Source organism: Canis lupus, chromosome 14 (genome assembly GCF_003254725.2).
Source record: "Canis lupus dingo isolate Sandy chromosome 14, ASM325472v2, whole genome shotgun sequence".
In the NCBI taxonomy this organism is placed as follows: domain Eukaryota; kingdom Metazoa; phylum Chordata; class Mammalia; order Carnivora; family Canidae; genus Canis; species Canis lupus.
In genome coordinates, this window is record NC_064256.1 from 37,965,521 (window position 1) to 37,984,130 (window position 18,610).

At 40.5% G+C, this 18,610-nt stretch overlaps 1 protein-coding gene and 1 pseudogene across 7 annotated transcripts in view; both read left to right on the forward strand.

Annotated features, from left to right (window-relative positions):
- The first annotated feature begins 2,259 nt into the window (after positions 1–2,259).
- PALS2 (protein associated with LIN7 2, MAGUK p55 family member) overlaps positions 2,260–18,610 on the forward strand; it is a 106,793-nt gene continuing 90,442 nt past the window's right edge. The window contains exon 1 of one of the 7 annotated variants that reach the window (XM_025464398.3): positions 2,260–2,482. The gene's annotated coding sequence lies outside the window, so the exon portion shown is untranslated. Of the gene's footprint in view, positions 2,483–3,037; positions 3,169–18,610 lie in introns of those variants that run through there. The other 6 variants (XM_025464399.3, XM_035698291.2, XM_035698290.2 and 3 more) reach the window with 6 other exon arrangements.
- On the forward strand, positions 17,969–18,066 carry LOC112670918 (U6 spliceosomal RNA; annotated as a pseudogene).

Sequence of the window (18,610 nt, forward strand, 5' to 3'; positions counted from 1 at the left end):
ATAAAATGTCATTGTTCCTATATTCCTGTTTCCAAATACGGGTCCCTGGTGCATGCAGGAATAAGGGAGTCGGCCAGGGCAGGTCCTAGATGTAAGTCAGGGAAGTCTATATGTAATTTTAGAAGCAGAGACTCCCCTGTCTCTCCCTCCCCAAAATTTCCTCCTATTTGCAGGGAATGGAGGTAGAGTAGGAAGTTAGGACATTGTTTCGGGAAGACCCTTGAGAAAATAAAAGTGTACTTACTATAGGGATCAAAAAGACACCCCAAAATGACATTCATCCCCTGACCTCCAGAAGAGCTCAGGGCAGTAGCTGGGCAGCAGGGGATGTAGTGAAGTTGGGGGCCAGGAGGGAGAAAAGTGAGGAGGCCTGGGTGGCATACAGCAGGAATGAGACACTGGGTATCCTGTGGGAAGCAAATGAGCCTGGGGAAGCAAAGAAGAGAAAAAAGGAAGACTTGAAAATTATGCTGTATCTCTGAGAAGAGAAACCTCATTCTTCCATGCTGCCTCCACCTTGCGTCACTCTTGAGCATACCACACACTCTACTTCATTTTGTCCAGCAGGCCTGACGACAGGGAGAGGGGCGCAACATGTGCTCAAAGCTACTCTGTACCCCTTTGTACATTCAAGTCTCTGTAAATGCTTCTAATTTCCCCTCCTCAGGTTTGCTGTTCCAGGAAGGAAGGTTCTCAATTAATACTCTACAAACTCCCCCTGCATGTTGGTTTGCAAAATTAATGATCCTATTGGAAAAGTAAATTAATCTTTGATGCTTGGTTGAGGCTAAGGAGAAAAAAAGAAAAAACACTTTTTAGGGAACCAGGCCTTCTAATACCCCTCATCCACAGTATTCTCTCCCTCTCTATCATGCTAACCACACTCACAGAGAGGGGGGGATCCTAAATAGTTTGAAACTCCCATCTCAGAATCCAAAGGACCACGATGCATCCACTCATTCTGCAAACATTTGCCAGGAAAGATCCTGCTTTTGCAGCACTGTGCAACAAGCCCAAGAGAAGCCAACAAAGGCTGCATCGAGGAGGTCTCCTGATGGGCTATTCCTCACGTCAAGTTTTACTTGCACTTTCTACACTCACTGTTTGAAAGGACTGCAGTAAACATTTCGTGAAATTTAAACAACATCTTCACAGGTTTTCTCCAATTTCAAGAAGAACACAAGAGCTTTTTCAAAAGCCCCCATCACAGGTCTGACGGTTCGCAGACACCTTGTGGAATCAGGTAGATGTTAGAGGAACTGGAAGTTCTCCGATTGCCTTGCTGTGTTTTTCTAGCCAGAGTCTTCGCTGCACTGCATGGCTCGGTTCCTTTCAACTGAAAAAAATTAAATCTGCGCTGTCAAAACGTGTCATCTCACCCCCGGACACTCATCAGAGCTCGCCACACTACGCAGAGTCAGAGTTGAGAGTAGAGGGGGCAAGGGGGGCGCAGTTGCCCCTGCGGAGGTGTGGTAAGGCCAGATGCTCGGGAGGAGCTGAACACCTGGTGTCCGGGGAAGGTGCGGCGGAGCCAACTCTGGGAGTTCCACGGGCTGCCCGCGCTGGGAGAGGAGCTCTCGGGGCAGCCCGGTGCCTTGGGTGGGAATCACGCCCCTCCCCACCCCCACCCCCCTTTGGGCCTTTGGGAGAAAATTCATAAAGGGCAGCCTCAACGTTGCAGACCCGGCCAAACACCCATCAGAACCGGGGGGGGGGGGGTGGGGTGCGAAGGGCAAGGGAGGAGATTCCCCGGAGGCTCTCCTTCGCCTGTTTAGGCTTTGTGCCCCAGGACCCGGCTCTTGGAACGTAAACTCTTGGAAACGGCAGGGAGGAGCGTCTTTTCTGCCCCAGGGAGCACCTTGCCTATCGGTAAATGCAGGATGACAGCGGCGGTCTGGGCCGGAAGACCCCGCGCGGACTGGGCGCCCGCGGCCTGCGGCGGGAGGAGGCCGGGCGGAGGGAGGAGGCCGGGCGGAGGGAGGCCCCGGCGCGCAGGCGGCGCTGTCGGCTGGCGCTCGCGCTCGCGCTCGGAGGGGGGCTCCACCTGGTCGCCGCGCCGCGGCCGGAGGGGCGGGGCCGGGCTGCGCGGGGCCGGGCTGCGCGGGGGCGGCGCCTCCTCCTCGCGCCCGAGCGCGCGCTCCCCGGCTCCGGCGCACGCGCGAGGCCCGGAGGGAGCGCGCCCCGGCCGCGGCGGCGCGAGGAGGAGCGGGGGGCGGGGGAGGAGGGGGAGGCGGGGGAGGAGCGGGGGGAGGAGGAGGGCGGCGGAGGGGAGGCCGGCGGAGCGCGCGGCGGCGGCGGCGGCGGCGGCGGCGACCGGAGCCGGGGCGGAGTGGGGAGCCGAGGGAGGGGGCGGAGAGGCGTGAGAGCCGCCTCTCGCGTTTCCCAACTGGGAGCCCCGAGTTTGTAGATGGGGCTGCTCGGCGGCGCCTGCGGCTGAGGGAGAGCAGCGGCGGCGGCGCGGAGGCGGCCGAGGTGCGAGCCGGTGAGTTGCCGGGGCCCCAGGCTGCCCCGGGAGCGGGCTCGCCGCGCGCCACGCGGGGACCCCGGCCCGCCCCGCCCCCGCAGCACCTGGGCTCGGCGAGCGGGCGGCGCGGTGCGAGGGCTGCTCGTGCGCCTGGCCCGGGCCCGGAGGCGCAGATGCGGCGCGCTGTGCCGGCCCCGGGCTCCCGGGCTCCCCGGCTCCCCGGCTCCCCGGCTCCCCGGCTCCCCGGCTGCGGGCTGCGGGCGGGCGGAGCGCGGCAACGTGTCTGGCCCCTGCTGCCCGCCGCCGCGCGGCGCCCGGCTCTCCCTCCACGCGCTCGGCGGCGCGGCCGCGGCGGGGGCCGGCGGGGGCCGGCGGGGGCCGGGCTGGGGGCGCGCGGGCAGCCCGGGGGAGCCGGGAGCCGGGGGCCGGGAGCCGAGCGCGGGCGCCCACCCTCCGCGGCGGGAGCGGCGCCCCAGGCATGAATGGAGAGCCGCGCCGGGGGCGGTGGGCGCTGCGACCGACACCCTCGGGGCCGGCGCCGGGCGTGCTCCCGAGCCCCAAGTTCTTGGGGGGGAGGAGGCTTTCTGCAACTACTGCTGCTACTTCCGAGGCACGGGACTCGTCTGGTCCAAGTGGTTGTGGGCCAGGCACACGCTCCTCCGGAGGCGTTCGCTGCTGAGCCTCCGTTCGCTTTCGGATCCTGGGTACGTTAATCTGGAACCAGAGAGGTGCTGGGGATTTTTTCTTTTTTTTTCTTTTCTTTTAAGGCGACGTGGAGGAGGGCCAGGAGGGAGTCGATTTAGGGATCCCTGCGGCCGGTATGATGACCGGCTGTGGACTGGTTGATGGAGATATATCTCCATCAATTTATTTATTTATTTATTTTATTTTTTTTTTTTTCAGAAGGACTTTTTTTTAACACTTTATTGGGAGTTTAGTCCCCATCTCACCAGCTCCTGGGATTACAGCTGGAGAGGACATCCATTCAACTTCATCAGTTGGGGCGTGCATTTATGTAAGGGGATTGGGGGCAGGCGAGGAAGGGAATTGAAGGCTGATGGGGAAGCTCAGAAAAATTCTCCGCATTACTTACAAACAGCCTGTTAAGGTCAAGCTAGCCACGTTGGGTTTCTTTTTTTTTTTTTTTTTTTTTTACTCTTTTCCTACGCCTTTGGGGCTTGTTGGAATTCTACTTTATGCTTCCTGAATCGGTCTCCGTGTAATGTGGTTCGGAACATTTGAGGTGTGTTGAAAGGCTCTTCAGTTTGGAGTATGGTTTAGCAGCCATTTCCACCCGTGAAATCTTGCAAATCGTCGTTTGGAAACTTATGTATGTCGAACATCTCAGGCGAGGTAGCACGGTGGTAATCAATGCAGAGATAGTTGCGGTGCATACGTAGAACACCGCAACTAAGGTGATCCTGCTCCTTTTAGGTACCTACTGTGCAGTTATGGTCAGGGATCGGGCCTGATTATAGACCTATCTTCTGAGGCCTTATTACAGTAAACAAAGAACTTTGGGGTTGTGTCATTTTGAGGTCATTTGTATCTGAAATCTGTATTTAAATACATATTTAAATATGTGTTTGCACAACATGCTACTTTTTTAAAGTCCCATGTTTCTTTTATTTTAGACCAAGGTTACATAATATTCAAATGGTAACTCTTTTAATTGTTCTGTTTTATCCTTTGGGGGTTGCACACTAAATATTTTTATGAAAAAACATCAACCAGTGGGGTAGCTGGGTGTGTGTGTGTCCTTTTCCAATTGATGCTCCTCAATTCCTTTCTCACCTGGAATTTCAAAATGAATTATTTTACATTCTAGATTAAATAAACACTGGAAAAATTAAGGTGCTTAAGCAAGTCTGGTAGCACTACATAAGACAGAATCGTTTTTTTGTTCTTTGAGCCAACTGTTGGATTTTTTAAAAATGAATCATATTTTTCTTAAACATTTGAGGGAGCAGTTTGCTTTTTTTTTTTTTTTTTTCCCTGAGTCTCATTTCAAGCTGAAATTGTTCCAGAAGACTACACAGCCTGCTTCTCTCCTTCCCCTCTCCCCTCCTTTTTAGCTTGGGATAACCAAGACAGCCATAATTGTGTTACCTTTTTAAAAGGCTGTTTTTAAATTGAAGTTGAGTATTTACCATCTTTTTAAAATGTACTTTACCACTTAATAATGGATGGTTAGAAGACAGCAGATGTTTTAATTAAATGCCTTTCACATTTTTGACATCCAGGCTTTGTTAAAAGTGAGTAACAGCAAATTATTGCCGAGAGTTGCAAATAATATAGGGTTAGTGCTAGTCAAAGGCTATCTAATTGTAAAAGCACCAAGAAAATAAATATTACAAGAAGCAAGAGGACCCATTTGTATGTTTGACATCACTTACTGTATTATAAATTATCTAGTTCTAGGTGGTTTTTGAAAGAGTGTTTTGCAAAGTAGACATTAGGTTTGTAACACTGATAATTTTCTTTAACAAGGCAATTCATTTGGTAAATGACTAAATTTGTAACAACCCTACTTCAGGTAAATGTAGTTAACTTGCAAGGGCTGTGCTGGTATATATTTTAAGGAGAATGAACACCTGGTTGTTTTAGGTAAAACCAATACTGGGCTGTCTGAAGATATTGTTTATTCCTTTAAAAATATATACTGAGAAGAAATATGCTAGTTTTATTTTGCCTGTAGGTTCTTTCCTTCCAAAAATAGGCTTCACATTTATGAATATCGTAAGAGCAGAGAAGCATAAAAGATCTCTTTACTGGTAGGTTGCTAGTATTGAATTAAAGATTTTGTTTCTTTCTTGTAGGGCCCAGGTTCTGCACAGTGTATTTCTGGTCAGTCTCACAGAAGGTGCAACAATTTCCCCCTTTTCTTGTTATTTGTCTATGACCACTGGGGGGAGACTTGATACAATTTAGATTGACCATATCCCTCCCTTACATACACTGGCTGCTAATCATCCCTGGGCACTTTGCCAAACTGCTGGAAATGTGTTGAGAAGGATGCACTCAGAGTCAAGTCTCGATCAAGGTGTCTAGTGACTTTTATTTTTTTTTAAACTCACACCACAGTTACAAAGTATGTCTCTTTATAGATTGTGTTATAAACAGTCTACTTTTTAGTCTCTTGTTATGTGGGCTAACTATCTAACAACGTGAACGATGAGATTCAGGATTACTTTAGAGCTTTTATAATCTGACTTTACTGATGTTAATCTTAGTAGCAATGTAGTTTTACTTGTTTACTGTACACAGATATTAGTTGTCTGGAAAGATCTGGAGATACTGAACTGAACCTCTTCAAACAGATTGGTTATCTGTTTTAAAAAGCTTTCAGAGGAAGAGATTTTTTTTTTAATTTATTTTACTTATTTATTCATGAGAAACAGAGAGAGGCAGAGACACAAGCAGAGGGAGAAGCAGGCTCCTCGCAGGGAGGCTGATGCGGTACTCCATCCCGGAACCCAGGATCTCGCCCTGGATCGAAGGCAGACCCTCAACCGCTGAGCCACCAAGGCGGCCCAGAGGAAGAGATGTTAAAGCACCCCTTGTATCCAGTGTCACCACAAAGGGGAAATTCTTCCTTTTTCATAGTAAAGATAACATTAAAACTAACAACTTTGTCAACCATTATATTGTGGCTATTCTTAAAATCAGAAGCCTGGTTTCCACTTTTTCTCTTCTGATGGTATTTTACCTTGGCAACATCAAATACAATCATAGTGAACTCAGTAAACAAAGGATATTATGTTTATAGTAGTTTAGAAAGAAGTTTGTATGTTCTTCCGTAGCTAAGACCTTTGTACATTCTTGATCATAGTAGATAGGATAGAATTTGAAGTAGTTTCTATCATTTTATCATCCTAGATTCTTAAATGGCTTTGCTTTTTACCTATTTTTTTTTTTTAAATGTTCATGGTATAGTAGAAATGATATTTTCTGCTTAGGAAACGTTCATTTCTAGCTAACTTCAGGTTTGTGTCAAATATGTGGGAATGGTAATTTCTAAAGGCCTTTTTTGTTAAAGTTATTTATCATTGATGCAAGGCAATATAAGGATTAAAGATAATATAGTGTGTTTTTTGTATAGATTGTTAATTTTCAAATCCTTTCTACTGCTTACTAGTTCCTACACGTGAACTGATCCCTACTTACTTCGCAAACTTACATCTTTTTCTTTTAAATTACTCCTTTACCACTTCTTTAACATTGTCCTGTTCACTATATCTGCCCTCCTTTTTGTCCCTCAGAAATGTCATGGTTTGTTTCTGACTTAGGACTGTTCACTCTGCCTGAAAATTCTCTTCCTAAAACATTACGTGACTGGCTCCTTTTCATCATTTCAGGTTTCAGTTCAAGTATTCTCAGATAAGCAGTATTCACTAACCAACCGTTTAGAATGACAGCACCCTTATTTCCTTCTATCTCATTACCATTAAAAAAATTTCTGCAAACCACTTATCACTACCTGAAATTGTATCTTTATAAAATTTGTAATTTATATAAATTTATATAAAAACTTTTCTGCAAACCATTTATCACTACCTGAAATTATATTTTTATATAATTTATAATTTATATAATATGTAATTTATGTTACAATTTATATAATATATAATTTTATTATCTGTTCTCACTACAGTGTAAGCCCTATGGAAACAGTAATTGTAGCTCTTCTGTTTAACTATTTTTCAAGGACTTAGACCTGTTCCTGGCACACAGCTGTCATTTTATAAATATAACTTCAAGAAAGAAAAAATCTGAGGTTCTGTCCTTCCTCAACTTTTGATGTTATAGTGTCCCTTTACGGAATGCTATGAGGAGATGGTAGTTGTAGTAAGTAGGCTACTTTTGGCTGTAATTAATAGAAATCCATCTAAGTGGTGTAAACAAGAGGTAAGATTTATTGTAAAGATTCAGGGAGCATCTGATGGAATCCAAAGATTGAGACTCAGAATTCCATCCAGTGCCAGCACAATACACTACATCTCTTTATTCTGCACACATTTCCTTTATTTCTTCTCTTGCAGAGAACCACTTCCTACTCCTGTTAGCGGAAAATATGGCTGCCAGCATCTCCTGAGTTTAAGTACCAGCTCAGATGACAGGAAAGATTTATCTAGTACTCATCCCTCCCCTGTTCAACAAACTATATTGTATTATTAGAACTTGGTGGTATTTGCTGTAACCGTGTGAAGTTGGATTGGAGAGACAACCCAAGTAGATGGTACAATGGTAATTAATGTTCACCCTTGACCACCCTCTGGAAGTTTGGTTTCCCTTCTTTTAAATTTTTCTGGCATATGTAGTTAGAAGATCTGAGAAGCACTATCCTGGGGATATTAAAAAGAAATGTCCTTTCATGGAAGGAATTTACAGTTTGAGGACAATAAGATACATACATGAAGGAAAGAAATGATCAAAACCAGCATAGTGATAATATAGAAACAGGAAAATATTTGCAACTTGTATTGCAGACAAAAGGCGAACTTCCTTAATATATAATGAATACCTATAGATTGATAAGAAAAAGACCAACTGTAAAGTTGAGCAAAGATTATAGACAGGTAATTCATAGAATAGGAAATCCAAATGGTTCCTAAGTATATATACTTAACCTCACATATAAGTATCATAAATTAAAACTGTTAGATACCATTTTAACAAATTAGAAGGACCAAAAGAATTTGATAGTACTTTTGAGGAGGATAGAGACTAACAGATGCTCTCTCACATTGCTGGTAGATATAGACATCAATAGAATTTGATGTGATTGAAATTTATGAAGAGTACGAAGGTAAATAGAAATACGTGAGAATATGCGTAAGTTGTTGTAGGTGTTTGTGGGAGAGGAAAGAGCTAATTTACAACTTAATTATCTGAACATTAACTTGTGTTGCTTTATTTTTAGCTTTAGTCATGAAACAAGACCAGGCTAGGGTAAAGCCAGCAAGGTCACACCTCACTCCCCTGCCCCACCCCCAACCCCCACAAAGGAGATTCCTTTTAGGATTATGTTTAGTTCATCTTCTCAGATCACCCTTTCTTTTTACCTTAGTGCTGGTGAAGTTCATTTCTAAATGGTAGAGATTTCCATATACTTTGCATCTTTCAGAGCCTACCAGTTAACTACTTAGTAGCACTTAAGTAGATTGAAATGAACTGTGCTTAGCTTTTCATAGACCCACTTCATAATTTTATGCTTTTGGAAATCTTTTGTAAGAGGTGATTTGGAATTTTATTTGATAAATGTACTTATGTTTTATTACAGTAAATGGCCAGTTTTATAAATTGTTTATAATATATTAATGGAACTTTTACATGGTTCCTTTGTTCTGTAAAATATTGTTAGATCTTGGTTGGGTTAGATATGAAAAGTGGGGTGGATAGGGCACCTGAAGATGCTTGAAATTTTTCTAGAACAATTTGTGAGAAATATGAAAAAAGTGAAGTGTGAGGGATTGCTTTAGAGAAAAATATGTGGCGGAACCTAGAGGGGCTATATCTTGGGAGGAGTTTTCACTTAGGAAAATGATAAGCCAATTTAGCTGAATACATCAAAGATATGATATATACTTAATATTTTTATGCCTTAGGTCATTTGCCTTGAATTGACTTTGGTACAGGGGTTTTCCACCTAAGTAGGCATCAGAATCCTTGATAATTATTCTCTATCAAAGAATTCTAAATTAGTCTGGTGTAGGGCCAGATCATGTTTATATTTTAAAGTCAACAAGAGCCAATATTAGTAAAATAATACATTCTATAAAATGTTCTCTTTATTAATCAAATCAGCATAGGTTTTAGGGTCTTGTATCATTTATATTGCTCTAACCTTAGAATTTGGTCTCTTACCGTGGTATCTATTTTAGCCAGATCTGATATCTCTGCAAGCATCAAAATGATTTCCATTGCTTTGCTCATTTTTATACTCTTCCATTCTTTGTAACCTTGTTTTTTCTTTACTAATGAAAATTCAAGCTTGCCGCTCCCAGGAAGCTATCAGTTGGCTGGCCTCATGCACAGTTTATCTTTTCAGTATGGGGCAAATTATAGCACAACACTTACATAACTGGCAAGTACACACCATATGAGTGGCTGATTTATATGCTTTAACTCACATGAGCCTTGTGCGTATATGCCTGGTTTTACTGTTTTAACCTCCTAATTTTTCCTGTCAGCACCAAGAGCTTGGAGATTAGTCATTGTGTCAATGGCATGAGTAATATTATTGACTGCTTACTATGTTTTAGGACTATGCTAAATGGTCTCCATACATTATCTCATTTGCTCATCAGCAGCTTTTTAAAATCTAAGACCCTTATATGATTCTGTCAGTTTTCTGTGTCTGCTATAACAAATTGCCATAAACTTGATGGCTTACAACAAAAAGAGATTTATTCTCTCACAATCCTGGAGGTCAGAGATCTGAAATCACTATCAATGGACCAAAATTAGGGTATTAGCAGGGTTGTGCTCCCTCAAAGGCTCAAGAAGAGAATCTGTTCTTTTCCTCTTTTGTGTTTCTGGTGGCTGCTAGCGTTCCTTGGCTTGTGGTTCCACACCACTTTAGTCTTCAAGGGCTTCAAATCTCTCTCAGCTCCTCTTATCACCTTCTCTTGTATGTGTGAAAGAGTAATCTCCCTTTGCCTTTCTTTTATAAGGACACATAATGATTCCTGATAAGCTCCCTATCACAGGATTCTTAATCACATATGCAAATAGTTGTAATATGTTCCTTATGGTCCACTATCATAAGAGGAACTTTTTAGTATTTTGGATGATTGTGGCTGTCTTCAAGGGGATTTGTTTTTTTATTTTACCTAGAATATATATATGTCTGTTTACATATAATATGTTTTATGGAAAATTTAGCTTTACATAGATAAAATTTTGGGCCTTTTTATTCATCTATTAAATGCCCTTCTATCTGAGACTTTGATATAAGAAATCTGGGTAACTGAGTTAAATTTTAATTCATTGAAGTTGCTTGTTTCAGAAATTAAGCAATGATGCTGCATATTTTTATGTCAGTTGATTCAAATGCTTTTTATTTTCTTTTTCAAACTAGTAATCTTTTGGAATGAGGGGTAAATGAAAAAACTTTAAAGACTTTAAGAAGGTTGAAGCACCCTGTGAGGCATATGCCTCACTTTGAGGCAGAGTCATCACTGGATGCCCTCATCAGTTTTAGCATTAGGTTCTTGAAAATCCCAAGGTAGAGAAATTTTCCCTGAAGGAATTTAAGATGTTATGGGGGCAGTAAGGTTAAGCAATCTGTGGTTGTGATTGAAGCCTTAAAAATCCTTATAAACATTCATCCAATTAAAACCTTAAATGTATCAAACAGATTATCAACAACATTTTATGCAATTAAATTTGGAAAAAAACGTGGACTATACGTTATTTTCCATTTCCCCCTACTTGAAAGAAACTTTTCAGGATTTCCAATTTGAGGGAATGAGGTAGAGAGTTCTTAAAATTTTAAGAAGCATTTTTTTTTATGGTGTCTTATAAATAAGAGCCTTTCTTATTTCCACTCAAAAGTTACTCCAACTTGTGGTTCCAACTGTTGTTCTAGAGATAGCATAACTTGGATATTTAAAATTAAAAAAATAAGCTTTTAGTAACCTTTATTTAACTCAGCTTGCTAGAGCTGAGGGGGTATTTATAGTTCTTTTTTACCCATGATAATTTCATGCCAGCACTCATCAGAACATAGCATAATGGAACACTGATTTGGCTCTGTCCTTCTCATTCTCATATCCTTTCTCTCCTTCCCAATAGACTGTTTCTAGATCGAAGACTGGAAATTTTTGTCCCTTCTTCTAAGAGTGAACTGCAAATATCATCTACTCTGCCATCTTTTTATTTCCCTTCTCTTTTATCTTCCAGACCTGCAGTTCCCCTTTTCCCAAAATACCTCCAAAAAGAGCAGCTTAGAATTTGTTACACTCAAGTAGAAATTTTCACCAAAAGTAAATCCGTGTACATACATGTATACTGGGATTTCACACAGTAAAAGGGTTACCTTAGAAAAGAAACTGTCTTTTTTGCATCTCATCAACCAAGCATTGTTCCATGATCATAGCTGAGTTTAATCTATTACTGAAATTAGGAAACAACACAAATTAGCATATAAATAGCATTTTATCATGTGCACCTGTCTAAGTTCTGAAAGAGTTTGAAGTTTAGGAAAAGAAAGTCTCATCTGTAGAGAGAGACTTGGCATTCATTTGATTGAATTAATTTTGAGATGAGTCCTTTTAGCTCTAAAACTTTGATTCTGAAAAGGCAAGAAGTGTGCCATAAATTGATTAGGTACTGAATTGCTAAGAAACGAATATTGTTGGGTGAGGTAACATGAGTGATGGCATTTCAGTAGAAAGAGACGTGTGGTTGCACGTGTAGTAAATAAAAATAATTTGGTTAGAATAGATAGTTTATATTAGAGAATAGAGGAATTAGGCTGAGTAGATTTAAAAAGCTAGATTTTTTAAAAGAGATTTAAACATTTTCAGGTAACAGTAAACTTCTAATATTGTCTTTAAAATTTTTACATGATAGTCTTGTGCTGAGTGGGTTACAGTGAAGAAGAGAATAGTGGGAAGAGACTTGCAGTGATAATTTAAAGGTGAAGCAATAAGAACTTGAAAGTGGTGGCAGAGGGAATGGGGAATAAGAGATAAATATAGGGAAATTACAAATTCACTGTGGCTGATCAAATGACAGAGGTATTTCAAAGTTTGCAAGGGATTCCTAGGCAAAGGGCAGTCCATAGGTTTTCAGGGTTTGGGGATCTTTTCCCAAGGTAAGCCCTCATCTTGTTTTAAAGGTTCATGTAGGTTCTTACTTTCTTTTTTTTAAGATTTATTTATTTGAGGGGAGAGAGTACACGAACCTGCACACCTGCAGGTATGTGCAGGCAAGCAGGGGAGGGGCAGAGGGAGAAGAAAAAAGAGAATCTCAAGCAGACTCCCTGCTGGGCAAGGAGTCCACTCGGGCCTTGATCTCACGATCCTGAGATCATGTAGATTATGTTTTTAGTACATTCTTGTATTCTCTAGTTTCAAGCAGGTTGTTCTCAATGATATATGACCCCTTTATTATTATTAAAGGATGGAGATGTCTTTTGTGATCATTTACCTGGGTACTAATTAATAAGTCACATTTCATTTATCCCTGCATGATATACTGTTAACTTTCAAAGGAAAGATATTTACAGTAAGGATGATGAATGAGCTCTGTGGTTGTCATTGAGGGGAGGGTCAAAGGAACTGTAAAAATTAGGGAAAAGGAAAACTTAGAAAGTCAAGATACTGGTAGGAAGATTATGAGAGTGTTAAACAAGGAATTTTAAAAACATTTTTAAAAGCATTCAAATTCCTGAAAGATACTTAAAACAGTGTTAGAAGTTGTGGGGAAAAAAGTGACTTGATTTTTATTATTAGCATATAGCTATGCTATGCAATTAGCATTATGCTATGCTATTAACATAGTATAAAGTATGGTCAGCAAATACTTCTTACAACCCTGACCATACTTTATATAAAGCCAAATTATTATGAGACACTAGGTGAGCAAGAAAATTGAAGTGATTTTGATTTTAGAAATGTTAAACTGTATTAGCTTGGTGCATTTATTTGCATTATTTAAAATATATCACTGATTCTGGGGGCAGTTTTGCCTCCCACAGGACATTTGGTAATATTTGAAGACATTTTTGGTTGTCACAGTCTGGGGTAGGGTGGGGATGCTTATTAGCATCTAGTGGGTAGAGACCAGGGATGCTGCTAAACCATTTATAGGACAATCCCTCCATAACAAGGAATTATCAAAACGTCAATATACCAAGATTGAGAAATCCTGGAATATCGAGTAGGCAAGTTCTTTTTTTTTTTTTTTTAATTTTTATTTATTTATGATAGAGAGAGAGAGAGAGGCAGAGACACAGGCAGAGGGAGAAGCAGGCTCCATGCACCAGGAGCCCGAAGTGGGATTCGATCCCGGGTCTCCAGGATCGCGCCCTGGGCCAAAGGCAGGCGCTTAACCGCTGCGCCACCCAGGGATCCCGAATAGGCAAGTTCTCTGGGCAGTTTTAGAGACCTATGAATTTCCTCTTTTTTTCCTAGGATTGTCCAGAAACTGTCTGTTAACGCTCTTTTTTCCAGAAGCTTACTATACACTTAATTGTCACTGTTTTATTATGTTCTTCTTTTTTTTTTTAAGATTTTATTTATTTATTCATGACAGAGAGACAGAGACACAGGCAGAGGGAGAAGCAGGCTCCCTTTGGAGCCCGATGCAGGGCTTGATCCCAGGACCATGACCTGAGCCAAAGGCAAACACTTAACCACTGAGCCACCCAGGCATTCCATCTTTATTATGTTCTTATCTTAAAGGTATATCTTAGACACTTTAGACAATATTTGCAGTAGACCTGTTCCTCTTAGGGTGGCTTTTTTCTGCTAACTTATGTATCTTGTGTTTCAGTCATCTTGAGGGGTCACCCTTGTTTCTAGATTCTGAGAGCCTCTTAATGTGATTTCCTAAGCATTTCTATTACAACAAGGCTTTATATGTGCTTTATGGTTTTTCATGACCCGGGTCTGTGTTGAGCTAGTTCTTATGTCTAGGTTTTTCTGGTAGTGTTTGCATCTGTTCTTAACTTGTTTATGCAAGATTTTTTTTTTTCTGATAGCATTTGAACCTTTTCTAATTTTTCTATGTATAAGAAGTTTATTTAAAAAAATGTTTAGCTGAAAAGAAGAAACATCTAGGAGTTATTTCTTTTAGAATAATTTTGTCCCTGTTTATAGATAAAGATTGCCTTAAATATAAACAAGTACATATGAAAGGTTTTATAATAGTTTTATAATGATAAGTGAAAAACACTGAAATTCTAGAATGTAACAAGTATGCAAAGTTTTTTGTTGGTGTTATCGTTAAGTAATGCAAAATAATTCATTGGAATATAAAGATAAATGAGCATATCAATGGAGAAAAACATTTTGAAAGAATCTTAACCCACTTCAGTTTGATGTTGATCTAAACATATTGGCTATTTAGTAAGATATAAGTGAAATATGCCTGTGTATGCTAGCTACTCTGTGCAATAAAGGAATAGAGAGGGAAAGCAAAAGTATGAAGAAAACTGTTCTCTAGTGGTCAGGGTATGGTGATAAAGGAGAGGGAGAGAAGAGTGAGAGAGAACACTGAGAATTTATCTTTGAGTAGCAAAGTTGTAAGATAATTACAGATTTACTGTTTAATAGATAACTTCTCGTCTGCCTCTAGTTCCCATAAATTATATTTTCATCTTCCACTTTCATCTGTGCAAGTGTTTCATTAATTGACCTTCCATCAAATCTAATACTGATATGCCTTGTTGATAGATCACTTATTTAACAACAATAGGCTTTCATTAGTTTACTAAGTGATATATTCTTGAACTGCACCACAGAAACATCTACCCCACTACTTCAATATATATGGTTATTTGTATTGAGTCTTGACTCCTTCCTTGGGTTTCTTTTTAGCTGTGGAAAGCTTTGGTGCTGCAACTGCCACCTCACAAAAGAAGTATCATATCTTCACTGCGTAAGCATACAACCCACATCAGTAAGATTATTTTAATTGTGGAGATATTTTAGCTAAGAAACATTTAGGTGTTTGAAGAGACTGCTCTCCTGAGTCTGGGAATTCTGGGGTAGTTGAATATGCAGCGTTTGTGCTCTGAACACCCCAGTTTATGTTGACCAATGAACAGAATAGCTTTTCCTCCCTAGTTATTATGATAAACTTGTTTTAATTAACCTTTAAAAAATACAGTTACCTGGTAAATAGCATTAAACTATAGAAAAATGAATATGCAATGAAGTTAAAAATTTCTGTTCCCAGCCTTATTTCATAGAGTTAATCATTGATAACAGTTTTAGATTTAGTTAGTAAAGTGTTTCTCAACAATTCATAATTAGCATTTTGGCAGAACTATGTTGTGTAGGATTGTGCTGAGCACATCTTAATTTTTAGTGCTCCTGTTCTCTGCCATAGCCATGGGGGCATCAAAAATGCCATGACTTCTCTCCAAATGCTTCTTGGGGAGGGAGTGATACTTACCCTGGGTGAGAGTATTATAATTTTTAAAATTATACTGCTTGTCTTAGAAAACATGTCTTTTTTTTCAATTTTACACAGTAACTATATTGACTCTACTATAAAAGAAGACTATTTGAACACACATGTACTTCTCAAGGGAGGCCTAGAGGAAATCCACTTAGGAAGAACTGAATGTCATAGATTACGATGTTTATTCAATCTTATCTGCTTTCCTTTATGACAGTGTTACTGTCTTGTGTTTTCAATTACCTTTTTTTCCTTGAGTGTTTTGTGGTTTTGGAGTTGTGAGCTCATGCTTGGCTGGGTTTCATTGAAAGGATTCTGTACAGCCTGGTTAAAGAGCACATTCCTCCAAGGAAGATTTGCTAAGGCTTCTGTTTGGCATCTTTGTAATTTTTCTGCTCAGGGTTTTCTGTACAAGGTAGGTATATTGGAACCCTGAATCCTTGAGAGTAGGCCATGGTTATACATTCTCAGGAGATATTTCCCTTTATCAGGGAATCCAGACGAGACAAGCTAATGCTCATTGTCTTCCTTGGTTAGCAGGCACATCTTTGCTAGGCCAGTCTCTCATAGGGTGGCGGTTAGTCCTGTAAGGTCCCAGCCTTATATGGAGAGCCACAATTTCAATTCTCTGTTGTGAAGAGACCAAGTCCTAAGCTGCTGCCTCTGAACTTGTAGGTACTGAAATCTACAAACCCCAGAGCAGCCGTGGCTTAAGCACCTGCTTACCAGTTTTTTATCTTCATCCGGTGGACCCATGAAGATTCTCTTGGCTTGGTTTTGTATTTGAGAAGATGTTTTTGGTATTTTATATAGCATTCCTAGCTATTTTGTAAATAAGGGAATTATCTTCAGATTGTCAAGTCTAATTTTTTGTTGAACTTTCAAGCCTCGTTCATCTGCTAACTTCCAGGAATTTCCTAAAATTTCTAGTTTGGCTAATCTTTTTCATTTCTCTCCCACCTCACCTCCAGTATTGTTGGCATTTTATTCTTTTAAAAAATGCCGGTATCTTTTTTGTCATTTTATTGTGCCCTTAGCAAAAGAATATAGGCATGTGTGCTCAGTCTTTCATTTTGGCTCACAGCTTGTCTGTTTTTAGATCTAAGCTCATTAGGGCTAACTGATGAAAAGTAAACCTCTATAAATGCCTTTTCATTTAACTTTAATTTTGACGTTTGAACTTGAGGAGCATGATCTTTGGCTTTAAAAGAGGTGAAGGGGCAGGGAGAGAAGATAAAATTCAGATTATTAACTGTGAAGTAGAACAATGTCTTCATGGGGTGGGAAACAGTGAAGATCCTGCCATAATATCTAAACTTATAGGGCAAATTACAATAAAATGATGAGAAACCACAATTGTAAAATTAAGTGCAAAAACTATTAACTGCAGAATGCATGTCTGACATAGTACTAAGAATTAGAGTTCAAACATAAATATGATGCCATTTCTGTTCTCAGAGAGCCCACTAATTTTGTGGTGGAGACAGACATGCATATGAAAATATAGTCAGTTTTCATTATTCATGGTAGTAATGTCTTAGAAATTCCCTGTGACCACTGAATTAGCAAAAATGGAGTCATTGCTTCTGGGGGAAAATTCTGAGTTTCTGAGTTATGTTCCTATGAGCCTCTGATCACATTTTCATTAACTGGTCAGTATATAACCTTGTTATTCATGTTTTGTTTTTTTTTTGTTTGTTTGTTTAAAGACACCTTAACATGTGTTGTTGATTCATTAATATTGAACGGCCAATGGCACAGTAACTCCTACCTGAAGAAAGGTCTTCGGACACATGTTTTATTTTTCTCTGTAAGGCACATCCCCAGCCTTCTTGTCCTTAGGAACACCAAACAGCATTTAATGCTTGAGGGGGCATTTTTGACAGCAGAATCACCATGAAAAAGCACGAAAATGTGAAAAACATGGCACTAAATAGACCATGAAAAGGATACTTGTTTTTAGTATAAGATCTGAAATGAAAGGACAGAATGTCGCCTTATTGGACCTAAGCTGAGGATGCACACACTGGGCATAGTTTTTGCCTCTGTGCCTGTCTGCAAGTAACCACAAGAGCCCTCCAAGTATTGACTTTGGGGTTCAAAATAAATTTTAGCAAGTAGGCAAATTCACAAATACAGAATTGATGAATAGTGAAGATTGACTATGCTATATGGTGAGTAATGTAATTAATTCTAAATCTGCTAGCATGGGTCAGGAAAGGCTTCATTTGAAACCATTAAGATGAAGTGATAGCAGTATGAAGCAATAGATTTAAAGAATAGCACATGGCCCAGTGTGGCCAGAATTGAAAGGGCCCCTCTGAAGAGGAGCAGGAGAGCACGTTTGAATAGTTGAAGGAGATGTGCGTGCTCGCTTCGGCAGCACATATACTAAAATTGGAACGATACAGAGAAGATTAGCATGGCCCCTGCGCAAGGATGAAGGAGATGTGAGTCCCTTGTATCATATTAAGGAATTTGGATTTTATAGATGATAGGAAACCACTGAATGATATTAACCTAGGGATAAGCATAGTTATATTTGTATTTTGGAAAGCTCACTCAAATAGCGATATTGGGGATAGATGAAGGAAAATAAATAGAATGTTGTAGAAGTTAAGGTAAGAGGTGCCTTTAACTGAGGTAGGGAATATAGGAAACACACCAGATTTAGGAAGTAATGCAGTATTTGAATACAGTGAGTTTGTAGTGCCCATAGACCATCTTTACAGAGATGTAGGAAAGGAAATGAGTGAAACTCAAGAGATAGAGCTTTGAAAGATATTAGAATGTATTTATGAATTGATTAATACATATTTTAGTGCATACAGTGTGTCAAGTTACTGTCGTAGCGCCAGAGGAGATAAAACAATGAGTGATTTTTTTTTTTTTTTTTTTTAAGTGAAGGGAAGATAGGTAACAATCAAAGTTACTTCAAATAAGCACTCTGGTGAAAACAAACCTAGTAGGAGGGAAAGTGGCTAAGAGTGTGTGTGGGAGAGGCACACT